At 45.6% G+C, this 12,937-nt stretch overlaps 1 pseudogene; it reads right to left on the bottom strand.

Moving 5' to 3' along the window:
- Nucleotides 1–12,937, bottom strand: part of LOC124024986 — a 72,783-nt pseudogene that overhangs the window by 31,794 nt on the left and 28,052 nt on the right.

Genomic DNA, 12,937 nt, shown 5'->3' with positions numbered 1-12,937 from the left:
CACCTGAGAACAAAACCCCTCACCTAAGAACAAAACCCCTCACCTAAGAACAAAACCCTCACCTGAGAACAAAACCCCTCACCTAAGAACAAAACCCTCACCTGAGAACAAAACCCCTCACCTGAGAACAAAACCCTCACCTAAGAACAAAACCCCTCACCTGAGAACAAAACCCCTCACCTAAGAACAAAACCCCTCACCTGAGAACAAAACCCCTCACCTAAGAACAAAACCCCTCACCTAAGAACAAAACCCCTCACCTGAGAACAAAACCCCTCACCTAAGAACAAAACCCCTCACCTGAGAACAAAACCCTCACCTAAGAACAAAACCCCTCACCTAAGAACAAAACCCCTCACCTGAGAACAAACCCTCACCTGAGAACAAAACCCCTCACCTGAGAACAAAACCCTCACCTAAGAACAAAACCCTCACCTAAGAACAAAACCCTCACCTAAGAACAAAACCCCTCACCTGAGAACAAAACCCTCACCTGAGAACAAAACCCCTCACCTGAGAACAAAACCCTCACCTGAGAACAAACCCTCACCTAAGAACAAAACCCCTCACCTAAAAACAAAACCCCTCACCTAAGAACAAAACCCCTCACCTGAGAACAAAACCCTCACCTAAAACAAAACCCCTCACCTGAGAACAAAACCCCTCACCTGAGAACAAAACCCTCACCTAAAAACAAAACCCTCACCTGAGAACAAAACCCTCACCTAAGAACAAAACCCTCACCTGAGAACAAACCCTCACCTGAAACAAAACCCCTCACCTGAGAACAAAAACCCTCACCTGAGAACAAAACCCTTAACCTAAGAACAAAACCCTCACCTGAGAACAAAACCCCTCACCTGAGAACAAACCCTTAACCTAAGAACAAAACCCTCACCTGAGAACAAAACCCTCACCTGAGAACAAACCCTTAACCTAAGAACAAAACCCCTCACCTGAGAACAAAACCCCTCACCTGAGAACAAAACCCTTAACCTAAAACAAAACCCTCACCTGAGAACAAAACCCTCACCTGAGAACAAAACCCTCACCTGAGAACAAAACCCCTCACCTGAGAACAAACCCTCACCTAAGAACAAAACCCCTCACCTAAAAACAAAACCCCTCACCTGAAAACAAACCCTCACCTGAGAACAAACCCCTCAAGAACAAAACCCTCACCTAAAACAAAACCCTCACCTAAAAACAAAACCCTCACCTAAAAACAAAACCCTCACCTAAAAACAAAACCCTCACCTAAAAACAAAACCCCTCACCTAAAAACAAACCCTCACCTAAAAACAAAACCCCTCACCTAAAAACAAAACCCCCTCACCTAAAAACAAAACCCTCACCTAAAAACAAAACCCCTCACCTAAAAACAAAACCCCTCACCTGAAAACAAAACCCTCACCTAAAAACAAAACCCCTCACCTGAGAACAAACCCCTCACCTGAGAACAAAACCCCTCACCTGAGAACAAAACCCTCACCTAAAAACAAAACCCCTCACCTAAAAAACCCCTCACAAAACCCCTCACCTAAAAACAAAACCCCTCACCTAAAAACAAACCCTCACCTAAAAACAAAACCCCTCAAACCCTCACCTAAAAACAAAACCCCTCACCTAAAAACAAAACCCCTCACCTAAAAACAAAACCCTCACCTAAAAACAAAACCCCTCACCTAAAAACAAAACCCTCACCTAAAAACAAAACCCTCACCTAAAAACAAACCCTCACCTGAGAACAAAACCCTCACCTAAAAACAAAACCCCTCACCTAAAAACAAAACCCCTCACCTGAGAACAAAACCCTCACCTAAAAACAAAACCCTCACCTAAAAACAAAACCCCTCACCTGAGAACAAAACCCTCACCTAAAAACAAAACCCTCACCTAAAAACAAAACCCTCACCTAAAAACAAAACCCCTCACCTAAAAACAAAACCCCTCACCTAAAAACAAAACCCTCACCTAAGAACAAAACCCTCACCTGAGAACAAAACCCTCACCTAAGAACAAAACCCCTCACCTAAAAACAAAACCCCTCACCTGAGAACAAAACCCTCACCTAAGAACAAAACCCCTCACCTAAAAACAAAACCCCTCACCTAAAAACAAAACCCTCACCTAAGAACAAAACCCTCACCTAAGAACAAAACCCCTCACCTAAAAACAAAACCCCTCACCTGAGAACAAAACCCTCACCTAAAAACAAAACCCCTCACCTGAGAACAAAACCCCTCACCTAAAAACAAAACCCCTCACCTAAAAACAAAACCCCTCACCTGAGAACAAAACCCTCACCTAAAAACAAAACCCCTCACCTAAAAACAAAACCCCTCACCTAAAAACAAAACCCCTCACCTAAAAACAAAACCCCTCACCTAAAAACAAAACCCCTCACCTGAGAACAAAACCCTCACCTAAAAACAAAACCCCTCACCTAAAAACAAAACCCCTCACCTAAAAACAAAACCCCTCACCTAAAAACAAACCCCTCACCTAAAAACAAAACCCCTCACCTAAAAACAAAACCCTCACCTAAAAACAAAACCCCTCACCTAAAAACAAAACCCCTCACCTAAAAACAAAACCCCTCACCTAAAAACAAAACCCTCACCTAAAAACAAAACTCCTCACCTAAAAACAAAACCCCTCACCTAAAAACAAAACCCCTCACCTAAAAACAAAACCCCTCACCTAAAAACAAAACCCCTCACCTAAAAACAAAACCCCTCACCTAAAAACAAAACCCCTCACCTGAGAAAGAAACATCACCAAATGTCATCATAATAAATGAAGGAAGTCTTCTGTTTCTGCTGGGAAGCAGACGCCTTAACACGACAACACAATGGACTAATTCTACGAATAGTAATCACATGGTTATGATCTTAGACATCATCGAGACACTCAACGAGCTCTTGCTGAACCCTCAATAACAGAGTGTTTAAATGAAACAGTCACACTTGAGGGGAATTACCATCTCACCCCCTCCTTTATCCTCTTGGCTTTAATAGCAGAGGCCCTCTTCAACAGGAAGAGTGTTCCTCTCAACAAACTAAAGGCTTCAGGTGGTTTCTGAGAGCACTAATTGTTAGCATGTTGGACCAGAGACAAGACGTTCTCCTGACCACGACACAGAGTTTGTCCTGGTCTACATGACGTTTTCCTGGTTAAGCCTACGGTCACCTGTGTTAGCCGAGGCAGTTGATTGGTTGGAGAGCTCGCCGCTCTTGGTGGCAACAGACACCTGATAGGTCCGTCCAGGTGTCAGCTGGTGGAAGTGGGCCTTTGTGGTGTCAGATGACAGGGTCTTCTCCAGAGGGGTGGTTCCAGACGAGGACAGGGTCACCACTATAGAGTCCACATCACCCTGGGGTTGACTCCATGATGCTCTCAAACTGTCCTGGGTGTTATTGTTCTCTAGCTTCAGGTTGGAGACGGCATAGGGCACTAGAGAGGAAGAGAGAGGGGAGGAGAGAGAGGGAAGGGTGGGAGGGAGAGGGAGAGCGATAGAGGTAGAGGAAGATGGAGAGGGAGATGGAGAGGGAGGGGAGAGAGACGGGGAGGGAGTGAGAGGAGAGAGAGAGGGAGAGAGAGGGTGGTAGAGAAAGATAGCGGGAGAGAGAGAGCAAGAGGGAGGGAGAGATAGAGGGGAGAGAGGGGGGAGAGAGAGGAGAGAGGGGGAAGGAGAGGAAGAGAGAGGGAAAAGAGAGGGGGAGGGAGAGGGAGAGAGGGAGGGAGAGAGAGGGAGAGAGACACATTCAATCCCTTTTAGACAACTTCTTGGACAAAATGTTTCACTGTAATAGTGAAGGTGTAAACTTCACTATTAGTAGAAAACCTAAACAGTATATTTGACCTCTCAGCTTCCCTATCAAATAAAAAAATGTCAAACAGAAAACATAAGAACATGAACAACAATGACAAATGGTTTGATGAAGAATGCAAAAACCTAAGACAGAAAATGGAGAAACCTGTCCAACCAAAAACACAGAGATCCAGAAAACCTGAGTCTACGCCTTCACTATGGTGAATCACTAAAACAATACAGAAATACACTACGGAAAACCTGAGTCTACGCCTTCACTATGGTGAATCACTAAAACAATACAGAAATACACTACGGAAAAAGAAGGAACAGCACGTCAGTAATCAGCTCAATATAATTGAAGAATTCATAGACACTAACCACTTTTGGGAAAATTGGAAAACACTAAACAAACAACAACATGAATAATTATCTGTCCAAAAGAGAGATGTCTGGGTAAACCACTTCTCCAATCTTGATGGAGCCCGTCTCAGCAAATAGCAAAAACAGGAAAAAAATATAGCCTAATGTTAACTAGCTAACGTTGAACCTGGTTGGTTAGCTACCTGCAGATTCATGCAGGGTAGTAACGTTATGAGTTGGGATCGTGGTTCATTGTTTAGCTAGCTAGCTACCTGCAGATTCATGCAGGGTAGTAACGTTATGAGTTGGGATCGTGGTTCACTGTTTAGCTAGCTAGCTACCTGCAGATTCATGCAGGGTAGTAACGTTAGAGTTGGGATCGTGGTTCATTGTTTAGCTAGCTAGCTACCTGCAGATTCATGCAGGGTAGTAACGTTATGAGTTGGGATCGTGGTTCATTGTTTAGCTAGCTAGCTACCTGCAGATTCATGCAGGGTAGTAACGTTAGAGTTGGGATCGTGGTTCATTGTTTAGCTAGCTAGCTACCTGCAGATTCATTCAGGGTAGTAACGTTATGAGTTGGGATCGTGGTTCATTGTTTAGCTAGCTAGCTACCTGCAGATTCATGCAGGGTAGTAACGTTATGAGTTGGGATCGTGGTTCATTGTTTAGCTAGCTAGCTACCTGCAGATTCATGCAGGGTAGTAACGTTATGAGTTGGGATCGTGGTTCATTGTTTAGCTAGCTAGCTACCTGCAGATTCATGCAGGGTAGTAACGATATGAGTTGGGATCGTGGTTCATTGTTTAGCTAGCTAGCTACCTGCAGATTCATGCAGGGTAGTAACGTTATGAGTTGGGATCGTGGTTCATTGTTTAGGTAGCTAGCTATCTACGTGACGAAACACAAAAGACTCCACTACGTAAGTAACCATTTCAATAGAATGTTCATGATGTCACTGCGACAACTGTCGATAGACGTAGCTGGTAAATTCGCTCTGGATATCTACTCTGATTTCAGAGCGCTCTCGTCTGTGTGCCAAATCTCAGAATAACTGACGAATTTACAAACACCGATGAATATTGCCGGTGTCAGTAAACGTTGGCTAAAAAGCGTAATTAAATTGTTGCCAGCAGAACAGTTGCAGTCTCCACTTTGGATAACATGAAAACAGCCTAACCAGCTCTGCTAGGGCGAGTAAAATGGTCAGAGTGAGGTGTTCGCTCAATTGTACTGGAAGTAGTTAGCAAGCTAGCCAACATTAGCCAGTTAGCTTGGGTGTTTGACTGTCGTTGTGAGGTCAGAACAACCCTACTCCTCGGCCAGAGCGTCCAGTGTGCGCTCTGAACGCTCCGAGTGCGAAAACGCTCTGAATGTACAAACAGACAATCTGACAACACTCTGAGTTTACAAACGGACAATCTGACAACACACTGAGTTTACAAACTGACAATCTGACAACACTCTGAGTTTACAAACTGACAACACACTGAGTTTACAAACTGACAATCTGACAACACTATGAGTTTACAAACTGACAACACACTGAGTTTACAAACTGACAATCTGACAACACTCTGAGTTTACAAACTGACAACACACTGAGTTTACAAACGGACAATCTGACAACACACTGAGTTTACAAACTGACAACACACTGAGTTTACAAACGCCCAGAGTACATTCTGAGTTTACAAACTGACAACGCTCTGAGTTTACAAACGCCCAGAGTACATTCTGAGTTTACAAACTGACAACGCTCTGAGTTTACAAACGCCCAGAGTACATTCTGAGTTTACAAACTGACAACACACTAAGTTTACAAACGGTCAATCTGACAACACTCTGAGTTTACAAACTGACAACACACTGAGTTTACAAACTGACTGTCTGACAACACTCTGAGTTTACAAACTGACAACACACTGAGTTTACAATCTGACAACACACTGAGTTTACAAACTGACAACACACTGAGTTTACAAACGGACAATCTGACAACACACTGAGTTTACAAACTGACTGTCTGACAACACTCTGAGTTTACAAACTGACAACACTCTGAGTTTACAAACTGACAACACACTGAGTTTACAAACTGACAACACACTGAGTTTACAATCTGACAACACACTGAGTTTACAAACTGACAACGCTCTGAGTTTACAAACGCCCAGAGTACATTCTGAGTTTACAAACTGACAACGCTCTGAGTTTACAAACGCCCAGAGTACATTCTGAGTTTACAAACTGACAACGCTCTGAGTTTACAAACGCCCAGAGTACATTCTGAATTTACAAACTGACAACACACTGAGTTCACAAACGGACAATCTGACAACACACTGAGTTTACAAACTGACTGTCTGACAACACTCTGAGTTTACAAACTGACAACACACTGAGTTTACAAACTGACAACACACTGAGTTTACAATCTGACAACACACTGAGTTTACAAACTGACAACGCTCTGAGTTTACAAACGCCCAGAGTACATTCTGAGTTTACAAACTGACAACGCTCTGAGTTTACAAACACCCAGAGTACATTCTGAGTTTACAAACTGACAACACACTGAGTTTACAAACGGACAATCTGACAACACACTGAGTTTACAAACTGACAACACACTGAGTTTACAAACGGACAATCTGACAACACTCTGAGTTTACAAACTGACAACGCTCTGAGTTTACAAACGCCCAGAGTACATTCTGAGTTTACAAACTGACAACGCTCTGAGTTTACAAACACCCAGAGTACATTCTGAGTTTACAAACTGACAACACACTGAGTTTACAAACGGACAATCTGACAACACACTGAGTTTACAAACTGACAACACACTGAGTTTACAAACGGACAATCTGACAACACTCTGAGTTTACAAACTGACAACGCTCTGAGTTTACAAACGCCCAGAGTACATTCTGAGTTTACAAACTGACAACGCTCTGAGTTTACAAACGCCCAGAGTACATTCTGAGTTTACAAACTGACAACGCTCTGAGTTTACAAACGCCCAGAGTACACTCTGGCACTCCAGATTAAATTTACACCCATAGTATAAACCAGCCTTTAGTCTTGTTTAATACATGGCCTCACATGTGAATCCTTAAAGAGATGGGCGGAGCTAAGGCTTAAGAGGGTGTGGACGATGCTGAATGGGGGTGGAGACAAAGAAGATGAACCAAAACATTCACAGGTCATTTTCTCAAAAGTGAGATTAAGAGTTCATCAACTTTCAAAGCAGAATTACTTCCCCAATGTTCCTCAATCTCAGTGTATGATATTATCAGGAATCAAGTGCAGGCCGTGTGAAGTGACAATGTGAAGCACAAAGACAGGTGAAACAGACCAGGGCGTGACACATATACCATTTTATAGCTCTGAGTCTCTACTTCTATCCAAAGTAAAAAAAAAAATTGAAACACAATTTAAAATGTTGCTCCATAAGACCGAATCAAGCCGGTCGGTCATGTATGACTGTCCTTGTCTATCAGTGTTTTGTGACTTATTGTGTTTCATGTTTTTTTGTGGACCCCAGGAAGAGTAGCTGCTGCTTCTGAAAAAGCTAATGGTGATGATAAAAACGAATAAATAATGTCAGCCTAAGGCCTAAGGCGGAGGTTTACGATGGCTGAATATATTGCGGAAAATTCACACCGATCCTGGACAGTTAAAGAGTAACACAGGCTTGGTTGGGTAGGGACTCTGTTAGGAAAGAAAGCAGGCTTGGTTGGGTAGGGACTCTGTTAGGAAAGAAAGCAGGCTTGGTTGGGTAGGGACTCTGTTAGGAAAGAAAGCAGGCTTGGTTGGGTAGGGACTCTGTTAGGAAAGAAAGCAGGCTTGGTTGGGTAGGGACTCTGTTAGGAAAGAAAGCAGGCTTGGTTGGGTAGGGACTCTGTTAGGAAAGAAAGCAGGCTTGGTTGGGTAGGGACTCTGTTAGGAAAGAAAGCAGGCTTGGTTGGGTAGGGACTCTGTTAGGAAAGAAAGCAGGCTTGGTTGGGTAGGGACTCTGTTAGGAAAGAAAGCAGGCTTGGTTGGGTAGGGACTCTGTTAGGAAAGAAAGCAGGCTTGGTTGGGTAGGGACTCTGTTAGGAAAGAAAGCAGGCTTGGTTGGGTAGGGACTCTGTTAGGAAAGAAAGCAGGCTTGGTTGGGTAGGGACTCTGTTAGGAAAGAAAGCAGGCTTGGTTGGGTAGGGACTCTGTTAGGAAAGAAAGCAGGCTTGGTTGGGTAGGGACTCTGTTAGGAAAGAAAGCAGGCTTGGTTGGGTAGGGACTCTGTTAGGAAAGAAAGCAGGCTTGGTTGGGTAGGGACTCTGTTGGGAAACACTCAGAACCACAGGATGCAGGGAGCAGAGGAGAGTTTGGCATCTTCCCATATACTCCACAGGATGTAGGGAGCAGAGGGGAGGTTGGCATCTTCCCATATACTCACTATTCCATTATTCGTGTGGGCTGATGACTATGTGAGAAGCTCAAGGCTTAAAATAAATAGCTGATCACCGCTTTCCTGAAATTTGGTGCAGTATGACTTTAATAGTTACAATTACATTTTTATTTCTAAATATAGTGATGATCCTAATTTACAAATATTTTTGTATTTATTTATTTATTTCACCTTTATTTAACCAGGTAGGCTAGTTGAGAACAAGTTCTCATGTACAACTGCGACCTGGCCAAGATAAAGCATAGCAGTGTGAACAGACAACACAGAGTTACACATGGAGTAAACAATTAACAAGTCAATAACACAGTATAAAAAAAGAGAGTCTATGTACATTGTGTGCAAAAGGCATGAGGAGGTAGGCAAATAATTACAATTTAGCAGATTAACACTGGAGTGATAAATGATCAGATGGTCATGTGCAGGTAGAGATACTGGTGTGCAAAAGAGCAGAAAAGTAAATAAATAAAAACAGTATGGGGATGAGGTAGGTAAAATTGGGTGGGCTATTTACTGATGGCCTATGTACAATAGATGTGACGTCGCTGTTACAGATGCTGACGTCATCTAAGGAGAGTCCATTCCAATGAATCCCATATCATGACTGAATCCTTACCCGTCTGGATTTGTCTTGAGGTGGTACTCTGGCGTCCCCCTGCCTCCGTCACCATGGTGATGTTATACACGCGCCCTGGCACCAGGTCGGTGACAGTGTAGTCTTTAGCGGTGCTCTCCAGAGTCAGGTTCCTCACCACACCCACTCGGTCAGTGAGCAGTAGCCGGAATCGCTCAGTCCTCCCTGGGCCAGGCTGCCAGGAAACTCCCAGGCTGTCTGATGTCCCAGACACCTGTAGGCCACTGACTGTCGATGGACCTGAGCGATAGAATGGGCTGTCAGTGACTGAAACAAGATACCATACATCAAGCTAAGATTAAACAAAAGTCAAGTTGGTAATTCACTTATAAAGGTACATGTTTTGATATTCAAGCAAACACGTTTTCAACTAAACTCAGCAAAAAAAGAAATGTCCTCTCACTGTCAACTGCGCAACTATTTTCAGTAAACTTAACATGTGTAAATATATGTATGAACATAACAAGATTCAACAACTGAGACATTAACTATACAAGTTCCACAGACATTTGACTAGCAGAAATGTAATAATGTGTCCCTGAACAAAGGGGGTGTCAAAATCAAAAGTAACAGTCAGTATCTGGTGTGGCCACCAGCTGCATTAAGTACTGCAGTGCATCTCCTCTTCATGGACTGCAGCAGATTTGCCCGTTCTTGCTGTGAGATGTTACCCCACTCTTCCACCAAGGCACCTGCAAGTTCCCGGACATTTCTGGGGGGAATGGCCCTAGCCCTCACACTCCGATCCAACAGGACCCCACAACAGAACCCAGACGTGCTCAATGGGATTGAGATCCGGGCTCTACGCTGGCCATGGCAGAACACCGACATTCCTGTCTTGCAGGAAATCACGCTCAGAATGAGCAGTCTGGCTGGTGGCATTGTCATGCTGGAGGGTCATGTCAGGATGAGCCTGCAGGAAGAGTACCACATGAGGAAGGAGGATGTCTTCCCTGTAACGCACAGCGTTGAGATTGCCTGCAATGACAACAAGCTCAGTCCGATGATGATGTGACACACCGCCCCAGACCATGACGGACCCTTCACCTCCAAACCGATCCCTCTCCAGAGTACAGGCCTCGGTGTAACGCTCATTCCTTCAACGATAAACGCGAATCTGACCATCACCCCTGGTGAGACAAAACCGCGACTCGTCAGTGAAGAGCACTTTTTGCCAGTCCTGTCTGGTCCAGCGACGGTGGGTTTGTGCCCATAGGTGACATTGTTGCAGGTGATGTCTGGTGAGGACCTGCCTTACAACAGGCCTACAAGCCCTCAGTACAGCCCTCAGCCTATTGCGGACAGTCTGAGCACTGATGGAGGGATTGTACGTTCCTGGTGTAACTCGGGCAGTTGTTGTTGCCATCCTCTACCTGTCCCACATGTGTGATGTTCGGATGTACCGATCCTGTGCAGGTGTTGTTACACGTGTTCTGCCAGTGCGAGGACGATCAGCTGTCCGTCCTGTCTCACTGTAGTGCTGTCTTAGGCGTCTCACAGTATGGACATTGCAGTTTATTGCCCTGTCCACATCTGCAGTCTTCATGCCTCCTTGCAGCATACCTAAGGCACGTTCACGCAGATGAGCAGGGACCCTGCGCATCTTTCTTTTCGTGTTTTTCAGAGTCAGTAGAAAGGCCTCTTTAGTGTCCTAAGTTTTCATAATTGTGATCTTAATTTCCCACCGTCTGTAAGCTGTTAGTGTCTTAACGACAGTTCCACAGGTACATGTTCATGAATTGTTTATGGTTCATTGAACAAGCATGGGAAACAGTGCTAAAACCCTTTACAACGAAGATCTGTGAAGTTATTTCGATTTTCACGAATTATCTTTGAAAGAGAGGGTCCTGATTAAGGGGTGTTTCTTTTTTTGCTGAGTTTATATTGCCAAATCTGATCCAAAAGCAGTCACAATGTCAGGGCGGGATCACTGTCATAACAATGGCTACATAACAGACAAGTTAGATGGCCAAAATAATAACTGTTAGACAACATCATCACCAGAGGAGTGGTGTAGAACTACACAGAGAACTATGTAGTAGGTCAGGGGAATGAGAGGTCAGGGGAATGACAGGCCGGGGGAATGACAGGCCAGGGGAATGACTGGTCAGGGGAATGACCGGTCAGGGGAATGACAGGACAGGGGAATGACAGGTCAGGGGAATGACAGGTCAGGGGAATGACAGGTCAGGGGGAATGACTGGTCAGGGGAATGACCGGTCAGAGGAATGACCGGTCAGAGGAATGACAGGTCAGGGGAATGACTGGTCAGGGGAATGACTGGCCAGGGGAATGACAAGTCAGGGGAATGACAAGTCAGGGGAATGACAGGTCAGGGGAATGACTGGTCAGGGGAATGACTGGTCAGGGGAATGACCGGTCAGGGGAATGACCGGTCAGGGGAAAGACCGGCCAGAGGAATGACTGGTCAGAGGAATGACTGGTCAGGGAATGACTGGTCAGGGGAATGACTGGTCAGGGGAATGACAGGACAGGGGAATGACAGGCCAGGGAAAAGACTGGCCAGAGGAATGACTGGTCAGAGGAATGACTGGTCAGAGGAAAGACTGGTCAGAGGAAAGACTGGCCAGAGGAATGACTGGTCAGGGGAATGACAGGACAGGGGAATGACAGACCAGGGGAAAGACTGGCCAGAGGAATGACTGGTCAGGGGAATGACAGGACAGGGGAATGACAGGACAGGGGAATGACAGGCCAGGGGAAAGACTGGCCAGAGGAATGACTGGTCAGAGGAATGACTGGTCAGGGGAATGACTGGTCAGGGGAATGACAGGACAGGGGAATGACAGGCCAGGGGAAAGACTGGCCAGAGGAATGACTGGTCAGGGGAATGACAGGACAGGGGAATGACAGGCCAGGGGAATGACTGGTCAGGGGAATGACAGGACAGGGAAATGACAGGACAGGGGAATGACAGGCCAGGGGAAAGACTGGCCAGAGGAATGACTGGTCAGAGGAATGACTGGTCAGGGGAATGACTGATCAGGGGAATGACAGGACAGGGGAATGACAGGCCAGGGGAAAGACTGGCCAGAGGAATGACTGGTCAGGGGAATGACAGGACAGGGGAATGACAGGCCAGGAAAAAGACTGACCAGAGTAATGACTGGTCAGAGGAATGGCTGGTCAGGGGAAAGACTGGTCAGAGGAAAGACTGGCCAGAGGAATGACTGGTCAGGGGAATGACTGGTCAGGGGAATGACAGGACAGGGGAATGACAGGACAGGGGAATGACAGGACAGGGGAATGACTGGTCAGGGGAATGACAGGACAGGGGAATGACAGGACAGGGGAAAGACTGGCCAGAGGAATGATTGGTCAGAGGAATGACTGGTCAGGGGAAAGACTGGTCAGAGGAAAGACTGGCCAGAGGAAAGACTGGCCAGGGGAATGACTGGTCAGGGGAATGACTGGTCAGGGGAATGACAGGACAGGGGAATGACAGGACAGGGGAATGACAGGACAGGGGAATGACAGGACAGGGGAATGACAGGTCAGGGGAATGACAGGACAGGGGAATGACAGGTCAGGGGAATGACTGGTCAGGGGAATGACAGGACAGGGGAATGACAGGACAGGGGAATGACAGGCCAGGGGAAAGACTGGCCAGAGGAATGACTGGTCAGAGGAATGACTGGTCAGGGGAATGACT

The sequence above is a fragment of the Oncorhynchus gorbuscha genome, unplaced genomic scaffold (assembly GCF_021184085.1).
Source record: "Oncorhynchus gorbuscha isolate QuinsamMale2020 ecotype Even-year unplaced genomic scaffold, OgorEven_v1.0 Un_scaffold_2106, whole genome shotgun sequence".
Taxonomy (NCBI): Eukaryota; Metazoa; Chordata; class Actinopteri; order Salmoniformes; family Salmonidae; genus Oncorhynchus; species Oncorhynchus gorbuscha.
The sequence above is the reverse complement of the archived record's forward strand: the minus strand, read 5'-3'. Positions and strand labels throughout refer to the sequence as shown.